Source organism: Nycticebus coucang, chromosome 21 (assembly GCF_027406575.1).
Source record: "Nycticebus coucang isolate mNycCou1 chromosome 21, mNycCou1.pri, whole genome shotgun sequence".
Classification (NCBI taxonomy): Eukaryota; Metazoa; Chordata; class Mammalia; order Primates; family Lorisidae; genus Nycticebus; species Nycticebus coucang.
Genome location: NC_069800.1, coordinates 67,506,751 through 67,531,636, shown reverse-complemented (window position 1 = coordinate 67,531,636; position 24,886 = coordinate 67,506,751). Strand labels below are relative to the sequence as shown.

At 48.6% G+C, this 24,886-nt stretch overlaps 1 protein-coding gene across 5 annotated transcripts in view; it reads right to left on the bottom strand.

The window, feature by feature from the left end:
- The window catches only part of MYT1 (myelin transcription factor 1), a 70,576-nt gene extending 46,058 nt beyond the window's left edge, over nt 1-24,518 (bottom strand). For 4 of the 5 annotated variants that reach the window (XM_053574880.1, XM_053574881.1, XM_053574882.1 and 1 more), the window contains exons 1-2: nt 24,252-24,518; nt 1,936-2,036 (exon numbers count right to left, since the gene is read on the bottom strand). The gene's annotated coding sequence lies outside the window, so the exon portion shown is untranslated. Of the gene's footprint in view, nt 1-1,935; nt 2,037-23,765; nt 23,887-24,251 lie in introns of those variants that run through there. The other variant, XM_053574884.1, reaches the window with a different exon arrangement.
- Between the last annotated feature and the right edge of the window lie 368 nt (nt 24,519-24,886).

Sequence of the window (24,886 nt, the reverse complement as noted above, 5' to 3'; positions counted from 1 at the left end):
ACCCAAGCAGGTACCACGGGCTGCTCATAGCCAGTGCTTTTTGGACAATCATACCTTGTCCATGGCAGCTTCTGAACCCTCTGAACTTGTCACACCTTGACCATAGGGAGACATACTTGCACTGGATAAGGGCAGGCACCACTTCACTCAGAACCCCTGGTCATGTGGTTTCATGCCAGGTAGCTCTGCATGAGTCTTCAGGCGTGAGATAGGGTGAGGCCAAAAACCCAATGATCAAGATAAATGACATTTTAATTCAGTATTTTTAAAATATCAAGACTAATGCAAAAAGTCCATGATAAACTACCAAAACTTTAAGTAAAGACAGTGTCATTACTGGCTTTTCTTTGGGCCTTCTCAGGCTCCACCTCAGTTCAGCAGAGCTCTGATGACCTTTCATGAGCCAAAAACCACCACATGTATATTCTTAACTCCAGATTCAAAAGAAAAGTGTTAGGTTTGGGAAGTAAAATGCAAGTTCTCTCCTCAACTGGGTAGCTCTCCCTGCCTCCACCCTGGGCCGCCACTATCTTGGTGGCCATGCCCTGGGTCTCAGCTGGATCCTTGCTGGAAACCACTTTTATGCCAAGAAGATGAGAGTCAGAGCCCTATCTGAGAGAGGGCTGCCCCCAAGCCTGTTGTCAGCCTCCACTTCTACCCCTGACGAGCCTGGCCCACAGCTTGTTGCAGGGAGTTCCAGCAGGGGTGGGGGGGAACAGGTTGTAAGCATGTGTGATGCCCCGGTGAGGGAGTGTCCCTGGGGAGGCAGGGAGCTGATCTCCTCCATCCTGGGCTCTGGGCAGGTAGAGAAGGCAGGCACCATCTGCCTCCACTCAGGAAGATCACCGAGAAACAAGGCCAACAGGCTCAGCATTTGTAGTTCAACCGGCTAAGGCATCAGCCACATACACCAAAGCTGGAGGGTTCAAATCCAGCCCAGGCCTGCCAAACAACAGTAACAACTACAACCAAAAAATAGCTGGGTGTTGTGGCAGGCGCCTGTAGTCCCTGGCTACTTGAGAGGCTGAGGCAAGCGAATCGCTTAAGCCCAGGAGTTGGAGGTTGCTGTGTGCTGTGATACCATTGCACTCTACTCAAGGCAACAGCTTGAGGCTCTGTCTCAAAAAAAAGAAAGAAAAGAAATAAGGCCGGGCGGCGCCTGTGGCTCAGTGAGTAGGGCGCCGGTCCCATATGCCAGAGGTGGCGGGTTCAAACCCAGCCCCGGCCAAAAAAAAAAACACACACACACAAAAAAGAAATAAGCCAACAGACCTCATGATATGTTCCTGCAGCAAAGCCTGCTTTGAGGCCCAAAGGGACTCAGCCTGCCCAGTAAAATAGGGTGAACAAAGAACAGGTTGTTGAGGCACATTCAGGAGCAAAGGTGTGATTCAAAAGCAGGGAACTGGCTGGAAGGTGAGATTCCGCAGTCTTAGTTTGAATGTACTCAGAATCATTTTTCTTCTTTATTGCCTTTATTTCTTTTTAGACAGGGTCTTGCTCTGTAGCCTGGACTGGGGTATAGCAGCCTCCAGCTCCTGGGCTCAAGAGATCCTTCTGCCTCAGAGTCCCAAGTAGTTGGGACTACAGGTGTGTCATGACACCCAATTAATTTTTCTATTTTTTGTAGAGACTGGGTCTCACTACGTTGCTCAGGCTGGTCTTCAACTCCTGGCCTCAAGCAGTCCCCCACCTCAGCCTCCCAAACACTGTAATTACAGATGTGAGCCAATGTGTCCAGCCTCTTCCTTTAATTTTAAAGTGACTAGATCATTGATGGTCTAATCTCCATTTATCCTTCACCTAGTCTGGGCTTTGACAATGATTAGACCAAAAGTCACCTCCTCACTTTGTGCTTCATTCCTGGGAACCAAGAAGAAGCTTTGCACAGGCAGCCTATGGGTGCTCAGTACAGGCCACCTCCAAGTGCCTCACCTTGCTGTGTCTGCCCAGGAGGTGTCTTGAGATCCTGCAGCTGCTGGCCTTGCTTCCGTGTGTCCACCTCTGGTTTAGCAGCTCACCCCGGAACTCATTTTCTGAGAATTTAAAAAGATATAGGGTCAAAAAGGGGAAGCTCCCGTAGCTCAGTGGGTAGAGTGCCAGCCACATACACCGTGGCTGGTGGGTTCAAGCCTGGCCCCAGGCCTGCTAAACAACAATGACAACTTAAACAAAAAAATAGCCCGTCTTGTGGCGGGTGCCTGTAGTCCCATCTACTTGGGAGGCTGAGGCAAGAGAATCGCTTAAGCCCAAGAGTTTGAGGTTGCTGTGAGCTGTGACACCACAGCACTCTACCAAGGGTGACATAGTGAGACTCTGTCTCAAAAAAAAAGAAAAGGGGAAGCTGATGACAGCCAGACATGCTGGCTCAGGGGAGAAATTAGGCACTGGGGCCATTTTCACAAGGCATTTATACAGCCTGTCCTTTATGGAGCAACAAGAAAAATGGACAAGAGAAAACACTTTTCTGACTTGGGCTTCTCCAGCACCTGTTCTCTTCCCCACCACGGGGCTGGTACTATCTTGTGCCTCGAGGGAGGCTGGTCCCCACGACAGGGCTATTCCTTCCACGGTGCCAGGGACGCAGTCAGGTGAGCCCCACCTCCACCTTGAGAAAACTTGGCATTCAAATTCCAACTTTGAAAATGAGCTGACTAATGATTTACATTACAACCAGACCCTTCACTGACCACAAAAGAATGCACAGCACAGATCCATTTGCAGAAAGAAAGAGAGAAGGAGGAAGGGAGGGAGGGAGGGTGGGAAAGAAGGAAGGAAGGATGGAAGGAAAGAAGGAAGGAAGGAAGGAATTGCTTTGCACAACTTCTCTGGAACCCATTGATGGAAGGAAGTGAGCCCCTCCTCCCAAGAACCCAGTCGGTTTTGTGTCCCACTGGAGCTCTGGGCTCCACCAATGTCCTTTGCCCTCCTTTTCAGTATCTCTTCTCGCCAGTGTCGCTGCCTCTCTCAGGTGATGCCTCCAGTTAATATTTAATTCCTTACATAGATTCACACATCTAAGCAGAGGCTGAATGCATCAGCTGGACATGACAAAGAAATGCATTGTGTACCTATTCCCTGCTGTCACTCTGTTTCCATGGCAACCTGCCTTCTACAACTGCAGCGGCATTTCAAAGGAAGGTCATTAAATAACCAACAATAAAAACAGGAAATGAATATTTCTGCACTCTGCTTTCAGTTTCTCCTTGGAAGTGAGTTTGGATTCAGCTGAAACCAGGTAAAGCACACTGGTATATCCCTCATTTTCCTCATTTTTGATATACTTCCCCAAATGCTATTTTTCTCAAGAATTCTACCACTCCTGGCTCTGGGCAGGCCTGTAACTCTGGCCACAGCACACTCTAGTTATCTGGAAATGACTCCAGGCCATTAAAGGGCCTGGATTACCTTCCAGAGTATAAGCACAAACAGAAAATTCAAGACAGCATAATGCAAGATGTCAAAGGAAAGGGTGGCCACTAGACCTTGGCACCTACTATGTGCTGAGAGTCACCAACCACCAGGTGACTGCTGTGATAACAGGGCTTTAACCCCATGCTCCAAGGCCCTGACTAGTGAGAAGTTGACTGTGGGTTTTTCCCCACAACCCAAGACCTTTGGGCCCCCTGGGTCCCATCTGTCACTGGTCGTCAGCACTGAGCCTGAGTGAGGTGCCTCTACACAGGACAACTCTGCCCACCAGGTACCCAGGTCCTTAACCCTATGGGAGGGATGAAGGGCAGCATTTAGTGACCCACAGGGCACTGATCTCGCCAGGCAGATGTAGCCAATAGCTTGAGGGGTTTAAGAGGAGGACCCAGCATGGGAGAAGGGGTTGGGAGGACAAGGAGGATAAGCACGGTGGAAGGCTGGGAAGGGCTGGTCATGGAGCTTCCTACCTGGTGACAGAAGATGGGGGCTCCACGTGTCTCCTCTATGGTGACAGTGGAAGCTGAGAGACAGGCCCCCAAGTGCACAGGACTCGATTTCTGAGTATCCACCCAGGACAGCAGACAGAAACCTATACACTGGGTGATTTGCAAGACTCTAGCAGAACTTCCTGTGCAGGGCACCTGGAGCACATCCATGACAGCTCGAGGGAAGGATACAGGTCTTGCCCTGTGGCGAGATACTCCAGAGAAGCTTCCTGAGCACAACTCCGAGTCTGCTGAGTTCTGCTTATAGCTACAAAAGTATCCCCACAAAGGGACCTCCAGTTTTCTGTCTGATAAGAGAACTGCTGGAACTTTGCCCCCCACCCACTGCAGAGAGTGTGGAAATGAAGCCCCATGGAATTCTCCATCACTCACATCACTCGCAACTTAGGGCTCAGCAGCCCTGATGTCCCACATTCGCTCAGGCAAAGTATTAGGATCATGTGCCTATCCAAAGAGCCACTTCCACCCCACCCTCCCAAGCAACAAAGCCACTAAGTGTCTGGGCAGGGGAGCAGACTGGCTCCTGTGTGCTGGTGAGGACCTCTGCACCACACTCCCGCAACATGTGGCGTACATTGGTCAAAGCACATACTATTGCTCAGAACCACATTCACATGGACCCAGCTCAACCACAATATGATTCTGCCTCCTTTTTCCAGGAACTATCTTGCCAGCAAACAACAGTTACTAGCAGAAGCCCAGTGAGGTGTGCCACATCTTCTCCTTTGGCCCTCCTGGTCTCCCACTGGGACCTGCCATGTGGACTTACCATGCTCCACCCCAGACAAGACCCTCCTGTCTGGACATGGCATACACCACTCCCCTGGCAGCACATCAAGCCCCTGTGCACCAAAGATGTGCAAGGTCAAAGACCAAAGTAAAACTGCACAGAAGTGTAGGGCTCCACACAGGAGCCCCTTCCACAAACAGGGCTGCTCTATGGACATTGCCCTGTGCCATGCAAGATAGAAGGGAAAGAACTATGTGGAAGCTAAGAGGCCTGGATGGAAAGAGCCTTCAGTGAATGCCTGGGGGAATCACTGCCTTGTGGCCATCACTGTCTTTCTTAACAAGAATCTAAAGTGCAGAGGAGGCTTTCACCAAGGCAGTCCCTTCCTTTAGGATGCCTAAGTCTCTGAGTTAATCTGAATCCCTGGTCCATAATGCAGACTGAAGACCAAGCGCCAGACGCCACTACACCCTGAGCAGTCTCTCAGGTAATAGGCCACTTAGGATCAGGGGGTGATACTGGCTGTAACCCCCCTTTAGAGAACTGGCATCTCCACCCTGAGTCCTACAGGCTGTGTTGCCCCACAGTGGCCCCAGACTCATGGTCACAGGACTATGGCAGGCAGAAAAACTCAACAGAACAGAGTCTGCTCAGCTGGGAAGGCTGTTCATGGGTCCATTGGAAAGGGACTCGCCCTTCTCTGGGCCAGATGCCAGCAGAGGCCCAGGAAATGCTCACAGCCAAATGCAGCCTGGCCTGTCCCTTCCTAATAAAGGCAGCAGTGCTATAAACCCAAGACAATCTGAGCCAGGCCCTGCACATTAACTCTGCAGGGAGCATAGCACAGAGGCCTAGAACCAGATCCCAGGCCAGGCCCTCCAGGCTGCCCTCTGTTCTCACTCCGTCTGGCCCACGACACCACCCACTTCCTCCTCACACTGGCACCAGGACTGCTCCCCATGCATAGCCCCACAGAGGACCCCACTGAGGCTACATCTGCCATGATGCTTCCTGGATTGCTCAAATAGGCCTGAGGCAACCTGCCCTGATGGCATGATCCCGCTCCAATAGGGCATCCCTGTGGCAGTCAGTTCTGGCTTCTACTGTGAAAACCTCCCTAAACCTAAAAGAAGAACAAATGCTAGGAAGGTTGAGTGAGAGCCCAGTGGTAAGTGTGGAGCATCAGCCCAGTGTCTCCACAGGTATTGTGGCTCTGGTGACCACTGAGGCCTCTGGCCCAGAGGCTGCTCTCTTCTGCCCCCAGCATGTGAAGAGGGGAAAGGCTGGCAGCGGGAGAGCTTACACCTCAGCTCTCCCACACACCCACACCCAATACACACTTAGCCTCCACAGAAATAAAATGAGGTAACACAAAACTCTAAGTAATCTAGCCAAAGCAAAATCAGACCATTAAAAAATGACAGAAAGGGCTCAGCACATGTAGCTCAGGAGCTAGGGCATCAGCCACATATACCAGAGCTGGTGGATTTGAATCCAGCCCAGGCCTGCCAAACAACAATGACAACTACAACCAAAATATAGCCGGGCATTGTGGCAGGCACCTGTACTCCCAGCTACTTGGGAGGCTGAGGCAAGAGAATCACTTAAACCCAAGAGCTTGAGGTTGCTGTGAGCTGTGACTCCACGGCACTCTACCCAGGGCAACAGCTTGAGACTCTGTCTCAAAAAAATTAATTAATTAATTAATAATAATAATAATCTTTCAACGAATGCTCAGGGATAAGTGGATATTCAAAAAAAATGAAGATGGACCTCTCTCCCACAAAAATTACATCACAGTAGATCACAAATCTAAATGTAACAAGTAAAATTCTTAGAAACACAGGAGAAAATCTTCCTAACTTTGTGTTAAGCGATGATTTCTTAGATATGATATCAAAAGCACAAGCCATAAAAGAATAAATTGATACATTGAACTTAATCAGAGTTTAAAAATTCTGCATTTAAAAGAACACCACCAATAAGGCAAGAAGATAACCCATAGACTGGGAGAAAATACTTGCAAATCATATATCTGATGAAGAACTCTTACAATTCCATAAGAAGACAAATAACCCAATTTAGAAATGGACAAAGATTTGAGTAGACATATCTCCAAAGACATCGAATAAATGGCCAATAAACACATGACAAGATGCTCAGCACCTGGTAATTAATCCCATGATCAAGTATCACTGCACATTCACTTTAAGAAAAAAATAGACAATAACAAGTGTTGACAAGAGTACAGAGAAACTGGAATCCTCATATACTGCTGACGGGAATGTAAAATGGCACAATTGCTTTGGAAAATAGTCTGGCAGATACCTAAATTATTAATATAGAATTGTCATATTACTCCAAAATTCTACTCCTAGGTATCTACTAAAGAAAAGTAAAAATACGTTTTCATAAATCCTCATACACTTAGCTGGGTATTGTGGTGGGCGCCTGTAGTCCAAGCTACTTCAGAGGCTGAGGCAAGAGAATTGTTTGAGCCCAAGAGTTTAAGGTTGTTGTGAGCTATGATGCCACAGCACTCTACCAAGGGCAACAAAGTGAAATTCTGTCTCAAAAAAAAAAAAAAAAATCCTCGTACACAACTATTCATAGCAGCTTTACACAGAACCAAAAAGTAGAAAAACCCAAATGTCCATTAACTGCTGAATAGATGATGCAAAATACAATTACATAATATTTGGCAATAAAAAGGAATAAAGTGCTCAAACATGCTACAAAGTAGGTGAACCTCAAAAACTTTATGGTCCGTGATAAGATGTAAAAGATAACACACTTACAATTTCACATTTATGAAATGTCCAGAATAGGCAAATCCAGGCAGAAAGTAGGTTAACGGCTGCCTAGGACTGGAAGAGGGGGTGCAAGGGAGAGTGGCTGTTAATAGCCCTGAGGTTTCTTTTTGGGGTGATGAAATGTTCTAAAATTAAATTGTGGTGATAAATGAACAAGTCTATAAATATGCCAAAACCATTGAATTGTATACTTCAGATTGGTGAATTATATGATGAGTAAATTATACTCAAATAAAACTTTTTCAAAAGTGGCATACAAGTGGTCAGTTAGTCATTTCTGGGAACTCTGGTATGGGGCAGGTCACTTTGGGCTCTCCAGCCTAGGTCCTATGAGCCCATGCCCTGGTCCAACTTTGCCAATCATGACCACTGGACCACCCTGGACTCCCCATCACACCTTACTCCTGGAGGCCAGGGACAGCCAGGTCCAGGATATAGGTGGTGGCAGTGATGTGGGCCAGGACATGAAGGGGAGGGTGAGGTCTCCAGACCCATATCCCATCCTCACTCCGCTGGGGTAGTAACAGCTATACACGATCAACACGGGCTGCTTCTGTGCAGCCAGGAGGCATCATGACCCAGAACAGCACAAACTCACCTCCCACATCTGCTGGGGCTATGTCAGGGTATGTCAGCAGCTAATTGCACAGCTGAGCTAAGGTGTGCAGGTGATCCTGCCAGACAGCTAGCCCTCAGCCCTACACCTGCTCTGCCTGTGCCCTGCTCAGTCTGCAATGTCCCAGGACACTGTGGCTGCTCCAGCCACACCTGCCATGGGGTCCCACTGCCCTGGAGAACCCAGGCCTCCTTAGCTTTCATTGTACCTTATTCAGAATGAAATTGAAAATCTGGGCCCTGGAATTGAGTTTAAACTTACATCTTGCTGTTTGAAATGAAAATGTTTTCTTACTTTCCATCTCAATCCTTCATTTATCCCCTCCTTGCTGCTACTCAAGTTTAAAGCAAAGTCTAGCAAGGCAGGAGAACAGAGCTAGAATAAAAATGTAGAAACAATTTAAGGCCCTCACAAAACTAAACACAAGTCAAAGTAGACTTTGGGGGGGACCACAACCCAGAATTCTATTCTGTGGAACTAGAGAACCTCTGACACCCAAGGTCCCAAGGTACAGACCATGCCCCAGACATGGAAAGACAAGGCCCTTGGAGCACACAGACTCATACCCATGCCCAAGGCTCCCAGAGGAAGCAACAGGAGAGCTAGGTGCACCCTCTCTCAACCTTCAAAGCAAGATCCCCACTCTGAAGACCACCAACAAGCTTCAGGACAGCTGCTCCTGCTGGGACCTTTCCCAACTGTGAGAGAACCCTCAATGGACAACAGAGCGAACGTATTAAGGGGCTCCTTCCATCCACAGTGTGAACAAGGCTAGAGCAAGAATAAGGACAGACTGGGTGAGGGGGCTGCAAGGAGGGCAGGACACAGACTGTCCCGTGAACACTGGGTGCAGCAGGTGTGGCCTGGCCCAGGCAGTGACAGGGAGCTGTTTGGGAAGGTCTAATACCTTAAGTCTGACTTCTCCAACTTGTAAATAAATTATGAAACAAAAATGAAAAATTTGGTAGAAGAGTTGAGAGAGGAGTCCAAGAAATATACTACAAAACTGAACAAGAAGACAAAGAGATGGGAGATAAGGAAGAAAAGTTGTGTGAGCCCTCCCATCTAATAAGGAAGTTCCAGAAAGAGAGAGCCAAGAATACAAGTGGGACAGTGTGGGGACCTTTACTGTTTAGAAAATAAAAAATGTTCCCTTGTAAGGGAATTAATTTTCAACTTCAGGGCATACCCTTTATGCCCAGAAAAAATATTAATCAAAGGAAGTAGTTAGAATAAGAGTACCTCCAGATATGAATGTTTCCAAAACAGCCCACTAGACACCAAGCGAAGGGGCTGAGGTTGGGGGGGAGTGTTATCTATAATAAAATAACACTGATACATACTGCTTGGTCTAGCAGTGAAAGATTGAAAATAAATAAATAGAGATAATATTCAATGCTACAAAGGAAGCAGACAAATAGCAGAAGGGTCCAGTTCTGACATTACAGGGAGGCCAGAGGGAGGTGACCAGCCCATCACACTCAGAACTGTCCTGTCTCATATTCCAGGAACCCATGGTCCTGGACACACTGGCTAGTGAGGCTCCCTAACGCCAGAGCCCAAGCAGGGCAGGTGCCCCACCCTCCAAGGTCTAGCCTGGAGGAAAATAGGTCCTGGGCCCAGCAAAGGGAAGAGCTTTTATATGGAGTGAGGAGCATATTGGTACAGGGAAGGGGGATGAAAGACATTAACGTGTTAGGTGTAGTGGATAGTGGATTTCTCACTGTTGGAAGTAGATATGCACATGAAAAGGGAGCACTCTACAAGATGTGGAAGATTAGACTCAGAGTATCAGTATGAACTTGTGACTTTCAGTATACAGTGGAAACTCCATTGCTGACCAACTCCTTAGGTGGACCTAATGTTCACAGATCGGACATGCACCATACACACATATCAAATACTGTAGGCTTCACTCCTTACTTTGACTACCTCTGTGTGCTGACTAGGTTATTAAAGTCCCTTGGTGGTCAACTTACAGAGGTTCTATTGCATATCAATAGATAGAGAAGGCTCGGCACCTGTAGCTCAAGCGACTAAGGCACCAGCCACATATACCAGAGCTGGCGGGTTCGAATCCAGCCCCGGCCCGTCAAACAATAATGACAACTACAACCAAAAACATAGATGGGCATTGTGGCAGGTGCCCATAGTCCCAGCTACTTGGGAGGCAGAGGCAAGAGAATCGCTTGAGCCCAGGATTTCGAGGTTGCTGTGAGCTGTGATGCCACAGCACTCTATCCAGGGCAATAGGTTAAGGCTCTGTCTCAAAAAAAAAAAAAAAGATAGATAAATGACTACAGACCTGGACAGGTGTGCGCATAGTGCCTGCACATGTGTGCATACACACAAGTGTGTCTCCCCAGCCCTGTCCACTGGGAGGCCAAGAAAGAACAAGGAAAACAGTGAAGCTGGCGAGGACACAAAAGCAGCTGGACTGGGCTTCCTCTGGCCAATCAGTGACAATTTGAGCATCAGTATAAAGTTCATGATACACTGCATAAAATAAGAAGCACAAGGATACAGAGATATCCATAAAAACATACAAATTGATAGTTTGATGAGGAAGGAGATATTTTCATGGTTTCAAAGTACCTCCCTTCAAAACACTTATCAAATGCAAAGGAAATGAGGGGCTCAGAGACACCGGGTGCCCTGCCTTGTCCAGGGACCAAGTCGACAGCATTGGCTAAGGGGCAGATCTGTGTTGGGTGCAAGAAGAAGACGTTCACACATGAGTATTCCCCAGTGACCAAGTCCAATTGTAAGCAACATCAGACAAACCCAAACTTAGGGACATTCTACAAAATAAATAACCATTGCTCTTCTGAAGGTTCAAGGTCATGAAAGACGAGGAATGCTGAAGACTATTCTAGGCTGACAAAGACCACAGAGACACAAAGACTAATAAGCAGTAATAAACATGGTTCCAAGCCCATCCTTTGAATGGAGTCAGGAGGCCCATGGCTGTGAAGGTGAGGAGCAGTCAGTGGCAGAGGGTTTTCTCTGCTGGAGACACCTACCCAAGCATTCTGGGCAACAGCATCACATTGGCAACATACTTTCAGATGGTTCAGGGAAAATTGCTTTGTCCTGTACTTGAAATGTTCCTTAGGTTTGAGATTGTTTTTTTTGTTTTTTTTTTTTTTTATTGTTGGGGATTCATTGAGGGTACAATAAGCCAGTTACACTGATTGCAATTGTTAGGTAAAGTCCCTCTTGCAATCATGTCTTGCCCCCATAAAGTGTGACACACACTAAGGCCCCACCCCCCTCCCTCCATCCCTCTTTCTGCACCCCCCCATAACCTTAATTGTCATTAATTGTCCTCATATCAAGATTGAGTACATAGGATTCATGCTTCTCCATTCTTGTGATGCTTTACTAAGAATAATGTCTTCCACTTCCATCCAGGTTAATACGAAGGATGTAAAGTCTCCATTTTTTTTAATGGCTGAATAGTATTCCATGGTATACATATACCACAGCTTGTTAATCCATTCCTGGGTTGGTGGGCATTTAGGCTGTTTCCACATTTTGGCGATTGTAAATTGAGCTGCAAGGTTTGAGATTGTTTTTTAAAAATCTTTACAATGCAGGTCAGCGCCTATGGCTCAGTGAGTAGGGCATGGGCCCCCTATACCAAGGGTGACGGGTTCAAACCCGGCCCCGGCCAAACTGTAACAAAATAAAGCCGGACATTGTGGCAGGTGCCTGTAGTTCCAGCTACTCAGGAGGCTGAGGCAAGAGAATCGCCTAAGCCCAAGAGCTGAAGGTTACTGTGAGCTGTGACGCCGTGGCACTCCACCCAGGGCTACAGCTTGAGACTATGTCTCAAAAAAAAAAAAAATCTTTACAATGCAGTAGAACCTCCATAGCTGATCACCTCCCTACACTGACCACCTCCTTAAGTTACCCTAATTCCCATAGACCACTTGTGCATATCAGCACAGCAGGCTTCATTCCTATGTTGACCACCTCCGTGTATGAACCAGTTTGTTATAGTCCCTAGGATGGTCACTTAAAGAGGCCCTCCTATAATAAGAATGGGGTCAGGATGCAAGCAACCAGATGTCAATGGAGGCCTCTATGAAGAGGAGATTGAATCTAGGACCAAGGGGGTCCCCAGGCAGGACACTCCACCTCCAGCAGTTCCTAGCTCTGCCCAGGGCTTCTCCCTGGGATGACTGGCTCTGCCCCAGGCCTCCCAGAAAGCTAAGGGCCCAGGTGCCTGAGAGCACAACTTTGAACATCTCCATGAGGAAAGCAGTGCATGTACCCTAGAAGCTATGCTTACCCTGGACCAGCAAGGCTGCATCAAATGGGGGGGCCAGGGCTGCATGAAAGGGGCAGCTGTGTATGAGGGCTGTGTCAGGGACAAGGGGGGACTACCTCAGGCCACACAGGACCCTTATTTGACCTCTGCCCCCAGCCTTGCCCTGCCACAAGATCTCTGGGAGGTGGCTGCCTTCACTGGCCTGATCTCTTTCTCCATCCCACATCCTGGAAGGGCACAGTTGCAGGAGGCATTCCATTTCTGAATGTGGGGGCATCTAGAGGTAGCTCTGACGTCCTCCCCATTGGAACAGCTTTTGGCAAGAAACACAAATAGGGCTGAGGGGAAAATGAGGGCAAGTTTTGCTCTTTTTTCTTTCCTTTTTCTTTTTTTTTTAAGCTAGAATCCAGAGAGAAGTAAAATGAAGACTTGCTGAGTGGCGCAAAGACAGACCAGCTTTTGCTGAGTTTAGGTGAAAATGAGAGAAGGGAGAGGCGGGGGCAGGGGAGTTGGCAATTCTATAGCCTTGCACATTTCTCTCATTATTTTGCTTCTAAATCAGCCTCGCTGGTACTTTCTCTATTCAATAAAAGCCAAATGCAAGCCATGTCCCTTAATCTCTCCAACAGCAGCTCACTGCTGAGAAAATAATACAGATGTAACTTCCAGCATCATACACTTTCTTTTCCATTTATATGCAAATAGTGACCTTTCACCCAGGCTGCCTCAAAGAAGTGTTTCCTTAAAAATGCAAATAGCATGTTGCAGGCAGTTACTGTGGCTGAGGCTTTTTTATATTATTATCATTATTTCTTTTAACCTTACCAACGCTGTAAAAACAACAGCTAAACTGCTCCCAGTAATAATGACTTTCCACCAGCCAGCCTGTCATCCAAGGCTGCGGGGGGGCAGGGGGTGGCAACGGGTGCCCAGCCCCACAGGCAGAGTGTCCCAGGAGGGACACAGATAATGTCACACTGACTCTATCCCAGGGTCACCCAGAGCAGCCCAACTGTGTGACCAGGCTTCATGCCCAGGTCAAGCGTCAAAGACCAGGCGGCACGCAGCACACCTCCTGGCTCTCCCTGCCCCACACAGACACAGACAGGATTTCCCCCATGAGATGTCAGCATCTGCAGCCCCTAGTGGAGTTCAGCACTGCCACCCTGATCCTGCCCTCCATACAGCTAGCAAGTCCACAGGGTGCTCTGGGAGCTCAGAAGTTGGTGCACACTCCTGCCCCACCCCCAGGACAAGGAGCCTAGAGGGGATGACTCTGGAAAAAGGCAGTTTCCAAGAGCCTACCCAGGGCAACACAAAAGATACCCCAGGAGGAGAAGCTGAGGGAGGGAAATGGACATGCCACAGTGTACACATGGGTAAGGGAGGCTCCCTCCCACACCCCTTACCCAGACTCATATCAGTCATCCCAACTATTCAGGAGGCTGTGGCAGGAGGATCGTGGGGCCCAGGAGTTCCAGGCTTCAGGGAGCTGTGACTGTGCCACTGTACCCCAGGCTGGGTGACAGAGGTAGACCCTGTCTATAAAAAAAGTTTTTAAAGAACAAAAAACCAAACCAGGCACAGTGGCCCACACCTGTAATCCTAGCACTCTGAGAGACTGAGGCAGGTGGCCCACCTGAGTTCAGGAGTTTGGGACCAGCCTGAGCAAAAGCAAGACCTCGTCTCTAAAACTAGAAAGCATTGTGGCGGGCGCCTGCAGTCTCAGGCTACTTGGCAGTCTGAGGCAAGAGGATCACTTGAGCCCAAGAGTCTGAGGTTGCTGTGAGCTATGATGCTACAGCACTCTACTGAGGATGACAAAGTGAGACTCTGTCTAAAAAAAACAAACAAAAAACATCCATACTTTATTGAGGCCTCGCAGATAACCCAACCAGAAAGAAACACCTCAACATTCCCATCAGTTCTGCCTACAGCCTGGCTCTTCTCCAGTTCAGAAAGCAGCTCTGAGGGCCCAGGGCCTATGGGCAGGAAGAGTTTCAGCATCACCACAGCAATGGATTCCTCCTCTCACCCCCAGTCTCCCTGACTGTCGGACCTACCCAAATTCCCCTTTAGGTAGAGAAGAGTGCGCTCTAGGGCCCAAAGGGGCTCCCTCTTCTGCTTTCCAGGTTGGACAAATGGGGGTACATGTGCTAACTTCCCAGCCTGGATGGAAGCGCTCAGGACACAGAAAGCTAACATGAACAGAGTTTGATGAAAACACAAACATTCCACACATGCCAGAGTGATCTAGCCCAGTGACCCTGGGCAGAACACAGCCCCTCAGCAGAAGGGCCAACACCCGGAAAACCCACCAGACCTGAGGCCAAACCTGCAGCCCACCACACTTGATCTCCCACCTCTCCAGGCACCACAGCTGATGTGGCTTCCTGAGCACCAGAGGGGCAGGCTGTGAGTGAGCACAAGGCTCAGCCCCTCCTTGCCAGGCAGTAAGCTCTCACTTGAGAGCTACCCACATGACTGCAGCCAGGCAGGCATCAGCCTCTGCGTGGACAGCCCCACAGGAAAGAGGCACAGGAACAAGAGGCCTGGTGGGATTCCTCCTGACAAGGTCCAGGTGACAGAGCTCACACAACAAATCACTTTTCTTTTCTCCTCCAAATTATGCACCTGGCAATTAGGAGGCACCTGACCTTATAGGAGGCACCATGGATGAGAGAAGGCTGCCTGCTCATAGCTCCTCACAACTCCTGCAAACTAGGGAGATTGCATGTCCATGTGCATTGTGAGGTGGGGCACACAATGACCACTCCGATGCATCAGTAACATCTTGAAAAGTGACCCGTGGAGAGTTTCACCAAGGCTCAGGTTGGGTGTGGCCTCCACAGAAATACAATGAGGTAACACAAAACTCTAAATAATCTAGCCAAAGCAAAATCAGACCATTAAAAAATGACAAAAAGGGCTCAGCACATGTAGCTCAGCAGCTAGGGCGCCAGCCACATACATAGGAGCTGGTGGATTCGAATCCAGCCCAAGCCTGCCAAACAACAATGACAACTACAACCAAAAAATAGCTGGGCGTTGTGGTGGACACCCATAGTACCAGCTACTTGGGTGGCTGAGGCAAGAGAATCACTTAAGCCCAAGAGTTTGAGGTTGCTGTGAGCTGTGATGACATAGCACTCTACCCAGGGCGACAGCTTGAGACTCTGTCTCAAAAAAAAAAGACAAAAAGGCAGAGCACAGTGGCTCACGTCACTGTAATCCCAACACTCTGGAAGCTGAGGCAGGTGGATCACTTGAGCTCAGGAGTTCTAGACCAGCCTGAGCAAGAGTAAGACCCTTTCTCTACCAAAAATAGAAAAACTAGCTGGGTGTGGTGGTGGGTGCCTGTAGTCTCAGCAACTCGGGAGTCTGAGGCAGGAGGATCACTTGAGCCCAGGAATCAGGTTGCTGTGAGCTATGACCCAACAGCACTCTACCCAGAGTGAGACTCTGCCTCAAAAAAAAAAAAAAAGCCAATAAGAGGTACTTCTTTAGTGCTGATTTGTAGTCCAGCTTTTTATCTGGGTAGACATGGTCTCAAATCACCAGAAGGCAGGGCTCAAGCCTGATAAGGAGCAGATGGTAGAGGGAAAATTCAGAACTGAAAACTCCTCCACTGGCCATGGAAGTAGTTTTTGTTTTTCTTCTCACCTCATGTTTCCTTCCTGGCTCTGCTCAGCCTAACCCCTGTGCTGGGGTGGCAAGGGAAACCTCCAGGCCAGCACACACCAGGGCTGAGCTAGACTCAGGCCCTTCTCCCGGCGTAAGGCAGGCCCAGAGCTGGCTGTCAGTAGGCTCCCCCGGAGGGCAAACAGGGGCACTGTAGGTCCACTGTCTGGTGCACTGTCTTGGCAGAGCTGGCAGGAGAGGTGTGACACATGCCAGTAAAGGTAAGCAGAGGAAGGGTGTAGAAGGATATCTGTGCTAGACCTTGAAAGAGAAGCAAAACCGAACTGTAAGAGGTAAGGGGAGATGGAGGCATGTTGAGGTCTTGGGGATAACCCATTTTGGAAAGTAGAGTGAGGCCAGAAGGCAGGGGCAGACCCTGGATGACCCAGGCCATGAGGAGACCAGGGCAGCAAGGGCTATGGATCTGAGGACAAGCTGCATGGCTGTCTGGGGCACTGGACAAGAAGGTTGGGCAAGGCCCAGTGGGGCCGTGTGAGGGAGCTCTTCCAGAAGTATCTGGAATCCCAGCTACACACTAGATGGTGAGCTGGCCTCCCAGCCTTTATTTCTAGTCTAGAACACCTTAACGAAAATTAAACACTAGGTACAATGATTAAAATAGCAATGTCAAATGTGTTTATTTGTCCCTCATAACCTAAGTAATATTTTTGGTCTCATTTTATAGATAATGGCCCAATCCCAGTAAAAATAATGTTAAATATACTAAGCCTTCTCAATTTTTTTTTTTTTTTTGGACGGAGTCTCACTTTATCACCCTCGGTAGAGTGCCACGGCGTCACAGCTCACAGCAACCTCCAACTCCTGGGCTTAGGCAATTCTCTTGCCTCAGCCTCCCGAGTAGCTAGGACTACAGGCAACAACCACAATGCCTGGCTACTTTTCTGTTGCAGTTTGGCCAGGGCCGGGTTCAAACCTACCACCGTCAGTATATGGGGCCCAGCACCCTACTCACTGAGCCACAGGCGCTGCCCAAGCCTTCTCAATTTTAAGTCTCTGTTTCCTTGAACAAAACTTCGATAAGGTGGAAAGTATGAGAAATGACACAATTTCACATGCTAACTGATAATTAAAAAAACAATTGTTAAGTTAGCAGCTTGGTAACTCAGCAGATCATTTTGAACCACCGAAGTCTGGAGTCCTTAGGTAAGAGGATGCCCTGGGAAAACCAGAGCCTAGAGGGCCATGTCTGAGCTCTGAGTCCAGCAAAGAACAGGCAGCACTTTCGGTTAGAAGACACTTGGGCTGCCCACAGAGAATGGTTGTTCAAAAAGTTTTATTTTCAGGGGGGCGCCTGTGGCTCAGTCGGTAAGGCGCCGGCCCCATATACCGAGGGTGGCGGGTTCAAACCCGGCCCCGGCTGAGCTGCAAACCAAAAAATAGCTGGACATTGTGGCGGGCGCCTGTAGTCCCAGCTACCCGGGAGGCTGAGGCAAGAGAATCGCTTCAGCCCAGGAGTTGGAGGTTGCTGTGAGCTGTGTGATGCCATGGCACTCTACCGAGGGCGATAAAGTGAGACTGTCTCTACAAAAAAAAAAAAAAAAAAAAGTTTTATTTTCAGAATCCAACAAACTCTGAATGTATACAGACCCAACTGCTTTGACAAATCAACTCAGCAAGATGCACCTAGAAATCAGGGGTGGGTCCCCGTACTCCTCCCTCCCAGGCAGGGGCAGGTTGGCCTCCAGCAGCTGTTGGGGGTCTCTGAGCCAAGAGGACTGGAGGGCCTGGGCCAGGGTGAGAGGTACAAGCTCCACCTGCCCTGACCCACCAGGACCCCTTTTCTCACATCTGCCCTCTGATGCATGGATCATCAACAGTGAAATGGGGAAAGACCGAGCAGACCCAGATGCCTTGTGCCTGAGCCCTCAGACCAGAGTTGAACACAGCAGAGGTGTGAAGCCAGGTGTGAGAGTAAGATGGGGCCCAGCACTCTGATCTGTCAGCAGCTCCAGCCATATGGCACCTCCACTCTTCCTCCCCAAGTCCAGATCCAACTCCCCATTCCTACTTGCCAAGACACCCTGGCCGGTAAAGGGCACTGCAGCCACTTCTCAACCTTGCGCACTTCTGGACTTGTCCAAGCAACTCAAAGCAGCCCCTGGGCAAACCTTACACCCTCCAGCTGCCCGAGCAAGAATTTGCAGATACCTACAACTGCTGACAACCTCTCCCCTCTCCAAGGGCTTGACAGATCCTAGCTGATACAGATGTACTTGGCTGGAGCAAATTAAAACATCCTCTGATCTTTTGTATTAAACCTTAATGGGATCAAAACACATTCTTCTAATCCCAGCACTCTAGGAGGCCGAGGCAGGCAGATCACCTGAGTTCATAAATTCAAGACCAGACTGGGCTAGAGCAAGACCCTCCCAATCCCAAAAAATAGCTGGGCATTATGGCAGGCTCTTGTAGTCCTAGCTGCTTGGGAGCCTGAAGCAAGAGAATCACTTGAGCACAAGAGTCTGAGGTTGCTGTGAGCTATGATGCCACGGAACTGTACCCAGAGTGAGACTCTGTCCCAAAAAAAAAAAAAAAAGACAGACATTCTTCTTAGTTAAGTATCACAAGAACGGAAAAGCAAGTATCCAATGTACTCAATACTAATAGGAATCCAGTAGACGATCTAATATATACCCACATAAGAGAAAAACTCAATTCGATTCCAGTTGGGGGGAGGGGGATTGGTGTGCTCCCACTTAATGGGCACAATGTAAGGGTATATGGCACTCCTCCTGGGTGAGGGACACAACTACAACAGAGACGCTACCTAACAAATGCAAACATTATAACCCTAATCAGTTGTACCCTCACATTAACCTGAAATTTTTAAAAAATCCTCTGAGTTACTTTCATTCTTCTACTTAACATTTTATTTTAATTTATTTTATTATTTTTATAGACAGGGTCTCGCTCTGTCACCCAGGCTGGAGTACAGTGATATGACCACAGCTCGCTACAACCTCACACTCCCAGACTCAAGCCATCCTCTTGCCTCAGCCTCACAAGCAGCTGGGACTACAAGCTCGCACCACCACACCTACCTACTTCTTTTTTTCTTCACTTTTTGTAGTGAAGGGGTCTCACTATTTTCTCCAGGCTGGTCTTGAACTCCTGGCCTCAAGCGATCCTCCTGTTTTGGCCTCCCAGAGTGCTGGGACTATAGGCATGAGCCACTGTGCCCAACCAACATTGCATTTTTAAGTGAAAATTTGAAAATGAAAAGGGGATGAAGCAATGGGCAAAATTCATCTTCTCACCCTCAGAAAAGCATCTGTGCTCCTAATGGCATTAGCTGAGGGGAGGAAGGGCTCCAGACTCTGCTGGGTTGCTCAGTACATAAAGGATAAAAAGGAAGACATCTCCACATTGTGCTTTCCATTTCCAAGTATTTATTAATCTATTTTCTCTGATGCAGATTCAATGGAAGTTTACAATCAAAAAATATTTTAGAAAAAAAGAGTGCATGGAAACCTTCACAAAAAAAAAAATATTTTAGGTGTGGTCCCACCATTAACCCTACCTCTTTCGAACCACCCTCTCCCCTTCCCTCCTTCATCCTGGGCTATAGTTGGGATTCATCTCTCATATGAAAGTGTGAGTGATTATAAATTGGTTTTATAGTAGTACTGAGTACACTGGATTTTTTTTTTTCCATTCCTGAGATACTTTACTAAAAAGAATATTTTCCAGCTCCATCCATGTAAACATAAAAGAGGTAAAGTTTCCATCCCTCCTATGGAGCATATTGCAAGGGTATGAGTCAAATCTATCAAGTACTGAACACAAATGTCTTAACACTGTGATTAAGTAAATGAGGTGAAAGCTATGTTAATTAGTAGGATGTAAGCACTCTGATTTGTACAAATAATCAACACATTGAATCCCACAAAGGCATAAATGTATTCATGATCTCTATATATATGACTTAATAAAAAAAATTTTTTTAATATTTTAATTTAGGTGAAAGTGCCTCTCACTCATTTTTGTTTTCAAGGGTTTTATTTTTTTTTTGAGCCAGTCTTACTTTGTTGCCCTCGGTAGAATGCTGTGGCATCACAGTTCACAGCAACCTCATACTTGGTTTTAGGGTGGGCTCAAGTGATTCTCTTGCTTTAGCCTCCCAAGTACCTGGGACTACAGGCGCCCACCACAACACCCAGCTAGTTTTAGAGATGGAGTCTCACTCTTGTTCAGGCTGGTCTCAAACTCGTGAGCTCAAGCAATCCAACTACCCTGGCATCCCAAAGTGCTGTTTTTAGTTTTTTTAAGACTAACTTTCTAAGACAGAAAATATGCTGAGAGCCTCGAAAGGCCAGGAAACCACATTCCTCCCTCAGCCCCCAGCAAACACCCGGGTGGGCAGTGAGCTGCCCCTATTGAAGGTACCCCAAAGAAGGGAAAGGCCCTGAGTTCAAGGGACAGGGAGCCTGCTAAGAACAGAGGTGGCTGCTCGCTTCCCTTCTAGGAAACATGGCATTTTTTTTTCAATCTGACTAGCCTAATGATACTGATTCCCAAAGACCATTTTCCTATAAATATATACTACAAAATTCCCATTAAAATTACATTTGTAAACAAGTAACTTCAGTTATTCCCCAGTGAGTTCGTAGAAAAAGGGGAGGACTCAGGTTGGGAAGGAAGGATGTTTGGGGGAGAGAGGAGGGACCCCCCCCAACCCTGGCACTCACTTGGCTCCCTGCCCAGATTTTTACAAGAGAAAATCAACAGAAAGGGGTCTCTGGGTCGAGTCCCCTAGCACCAGGGTCAGCAGAGCACTCACTCTGGTGCCTGAATGATATGCACATGTGCCCTACCATCCAGCACCGGCCTGCTTGATCACGTGACTGTCAGCAGCCCACCCACTTCCCACCCCCAGCCTCACAGCCAGGTCTCAGGTCCATCAGCTAGGCCAGGCTCTGCCTCCAGTTCACTCCAAGCCCAGTGCTGACAGAAGTGTTCTGGCTGCTCCTGGCCTCACATCCATTCCAGGCTCACTCTTTTCCAAAGTAGACTTTTTACACCAAGACTGTCCAGGAGGAACTCAGCCCCCACTTCAAGCAGCTTGTGGAACTTCTGGAAACCCTGGGTATCACCCTGGCACTTGTCAGTCTGCAGGCACCCCATCTTGCTCTCTGCCCAGAGCAAACCACCATTTCAAAATGTCCCACCATCACCAGGTGGGCAGCACCAGGAAGGTGGCCAGTTGGGCTCTGAATCCCCATCTCCCTGACGCAGGGTGATATGAGTCTCCTGTGCCCTGCACCCAGTCATCATCTGCACATGTGGTAACCCCAGGCCAGAGGAGGAGGGGAGGGGCTCCAGGCAGCACTGGGAAGAGTGTCCACCACAGCCAAGGGACAGGTCAAGCCCCAGCCATCATCTAGGTTGCTACAAAATGGGCATTGCTGTAGGTCAGCAGATGGGGGCTGCTCAGAATGCACACCCATGCCAACCTCTCCCTGTCATCTCTGGACACTACCAGGGTTTTCAAGTGGAAGCTGCTTTAACCTCCAGGACAGAGCAACTCTACAGCCCCAAAGGCTAGTAGGGGTCATCCAGGAGTGGGTTCGCCCTACTTGGGCACCAGAGGCATTCAGGGCAATGGGGACCACTGCTTTTTCTGTAATCTTCCAAGAGGAGAGCAGAGCATCATCACCAAGCATTTGGGGCTGCTTCCAGATCTGTGGGTCATACCTGAGGGTCACAGACCCCTTGAGTTGCATTTTATTTTTATTTATTTATTTGTTTATTTATTTAGAAACAGAGTCTCACTATGTCACCCTTAGTAGAGTGCCATAGTGTCACAGCTCACAGCAACCTCTAACTCCCGGGCTTAAGCGATTCTCTTGCCTCAGCCTCCCAAGTAGCTGGGACTACAGGCACCCACCACAATGCCCGGCTCTGAGTTGCATTTTAGACAGAGGCAGCCCCCTGCGCAGGGTGAGTTCCCAAACCCACATGGGGCCATACCCAACTCTCAGTGGCTCCTGGATCAGAAAACACCCCTGGGGCGGCACCTGTGGCTCAGTGAGCAGGGCGCCGGCCCCATATACCAAGGGTGGTGGGTTCAAACCCGGCCCCGGCCAAACTGCAACAAAAAAATAGCCGAGTGTTGTGGCGGGCGCCTGTAGTCCCAGCTACTCGGGAGGCTGAGGCAGGAGAATCGCCTAAGCCCAGTGGTTGGAGGTTGCTGTGAGCTATGTGACACCACAGCACTCTACCGAGGGCAATAAAGTGAAACTCTGTCTCTACAAAAAAAGAAAACACTCCTGAGGTCCAACACCTCCCACATGCCCAGGCAGCTGGAGTGGGGGGGCACCTGGTAGAAGCCTTAAGTCTCCACAGAACAGAAGGGCTCATGAAACTGCCTCTTTCTCCTGCCCTCTGAGTCCTCACCCAGCCTCCTCTGCACAAGAAGCTGCTGCCCAGGGGGACAGGGCAGGGCCCTGCCTCCACAGTGGCAGTGTCTGGCCAGCCACTGCAAGACTCCAATCCCTTGCCTGGACACGGTAGCTCATGCTTATAATCCAGCACTTTGGGAGGCCAAGGCAGGTAGTTTGCCTGAGCTCACAGGTTTGAGACCAGTCTGAGTCAGAGCAAGACCCCGCCTCTAAAAATAGCCAGGTGTTTTGGCGGGCTCCTGTAGTCCCAGCTATTCAGGAGGCTGAGGCAAGATAATCACTTGAACCCAGGAATTACAGGTTGCTGTGAGGTATAACACCACGGCACTCTACCAAGGATGACAAAGTGAGACTCTGTCTCAAAAAAAAAAAAAAAAGACCCCAATCCCTGATCCCTGCTCTCCTACTCTTTTGTTTACCACTAATTAACAGGACCATACAGATGGAGGTGATAATCACAGCCCAAGACCAATGGGAGGGTAGCTCTTGTGGCAGGGGACCTAGGGCCAAGGGGAGCCTCCCATGCCAGTCCTTGGTGAGAACATAGCACTCCCACACTCTGCAGGCCACAGTGAGGTCAAGGCAGACAGAGAGGAGACAGAGCCAGCGTGTACCCCTCAGCACCATACTGGGCCCCCAGGCCTGTCCCAACACCCCTCTGCCTTTTGTTCACTAGGTAGCGCTGTGATTTTCTTTTTTAACCACTGGGGCAAAATTCCCCACCTCCTTCTCTCAAAAGGATAATTATAATCATCACTGTAATTATTATCTTTATAATCACGCAGTCTGCACCCCAAGACCAAATCCACATGCTGCCCCCCGCCCCAGATGTTTGATTATTAAACACCCAACTCCAGCAGCCAATGGTGTCAAGGGTATTGCTTAGACAAGGAAAGCTCCTGGTGGCTCAAAGAGCAAGCAGTAAGAACCCACCACACCAAAAGCCACACTTGTTTATTTTCCTGGCTTATAAAGAAGAAAGTGAATTCAATGGGCAGAAGCTAAGTCCACGGCTCCACAACTATGGGTGATGGCACTGAGGTGTTTCAAAGCTCAAACTGGCTTCTTAGCCAAGCCTGATTTTTAGCTTCAAATATGCAAATCCAATTACACTAACACCATAAACAACCATACTCCACAACCCCAAACCACATAAGAAGAAAAGGAGCTGAGGAGGGAAGTTCTGCACATCTGTCCCCCAGACACACACACCATACATGTCAATACTTAAGTTTAAAAAAACATGACAGGCAAAGACAAACGCTCACATGAGCATTCCTACTTAGTACCTTGGGTGCAGGTCACACTTGATACACCCGGACTCTGAGACCCTGTTTCAGAGACAGCTTCTGCATCAGGGGCCAGCAGTGTCCCCAGGCACAGAGCCGCTGGGTTCTGCAGCCACAAACATATCTGCTGCTTCTCTTCCAGAAATGCACATAAAGTTTCTCATCGGTACACGCTCCCCCACCCCACCCCCCCCCACCCCCGCCCATGTCTCCTCTGTCAGACGCACAACATGTCCCCTGGATCTCAGAGGAGCACAGGCAACGGGAAACAGGAAGGGAACAGTGCGCAGGCAGACAGGGAGGAGAAGAAAGCCTCCTTCCTCCAGAGCAGTTTAAAAAGCCATCCCTAGATCTGCTTTTCCTGTAAAGAAAGGCTTCATCTTAGAAATTAACTCTGCCCCCATGCCCTCTCCCCGTCTGTCCAAGGGGAAAAGCCCAGCATTGGATATCTGCCTTTGTCAGCAAAAGAGCATAGCGTTGACTTACCTTTCCCCACAGCTATTGTCTGTCCTCTTTCAAAATGACATCACGGAAAGCAATCATGAAATTTACATGGGGGGGTGCAGGGTGGACTTGGGGGAGGAGAGGGAGACAGCTGCCTGCCTCGCAGTGGTCACATGTGGGGAAGCCTGTGTGCGGATTTCAATTAAATATCTTCTCCCTTAGTGTGCGAACTCCTAAGCCAGCTAAAGGCGACGTCTCATTTACTTAATGACGGCTCTCATTAGCGGTGGCACGGGTTGGCGGAGGAGGCTCCTTTGTAAATACGCTACCCATGAACCCTTGGGGCACCAATATATCTGTTTACTCTCTGAGGTGAAATAAATTTACAGTATAGCATCAGAAAGATGAATCTGCGGAGTTAGGGGAGAGAGGTACCCCAGGCTGGAGGAGCCTCATCACCTGCTCTGAGCCTCAGCCCACAGAAGGTGCCAGCCACACTGATTCATAATCGATATACAGCATGATTGAGATTTTTTAAAATGCAAGATACAAAAAAGAGCAGAGAGCATTACAATTGCCAGGCTCACCCCCCTCTGCTTTCTCTGCCAGTGGTTCAGTCCAATAATTTCTAATAGCAGCAACCAGAATGACAGATGCCCTGGGTTAGCATGGCTACA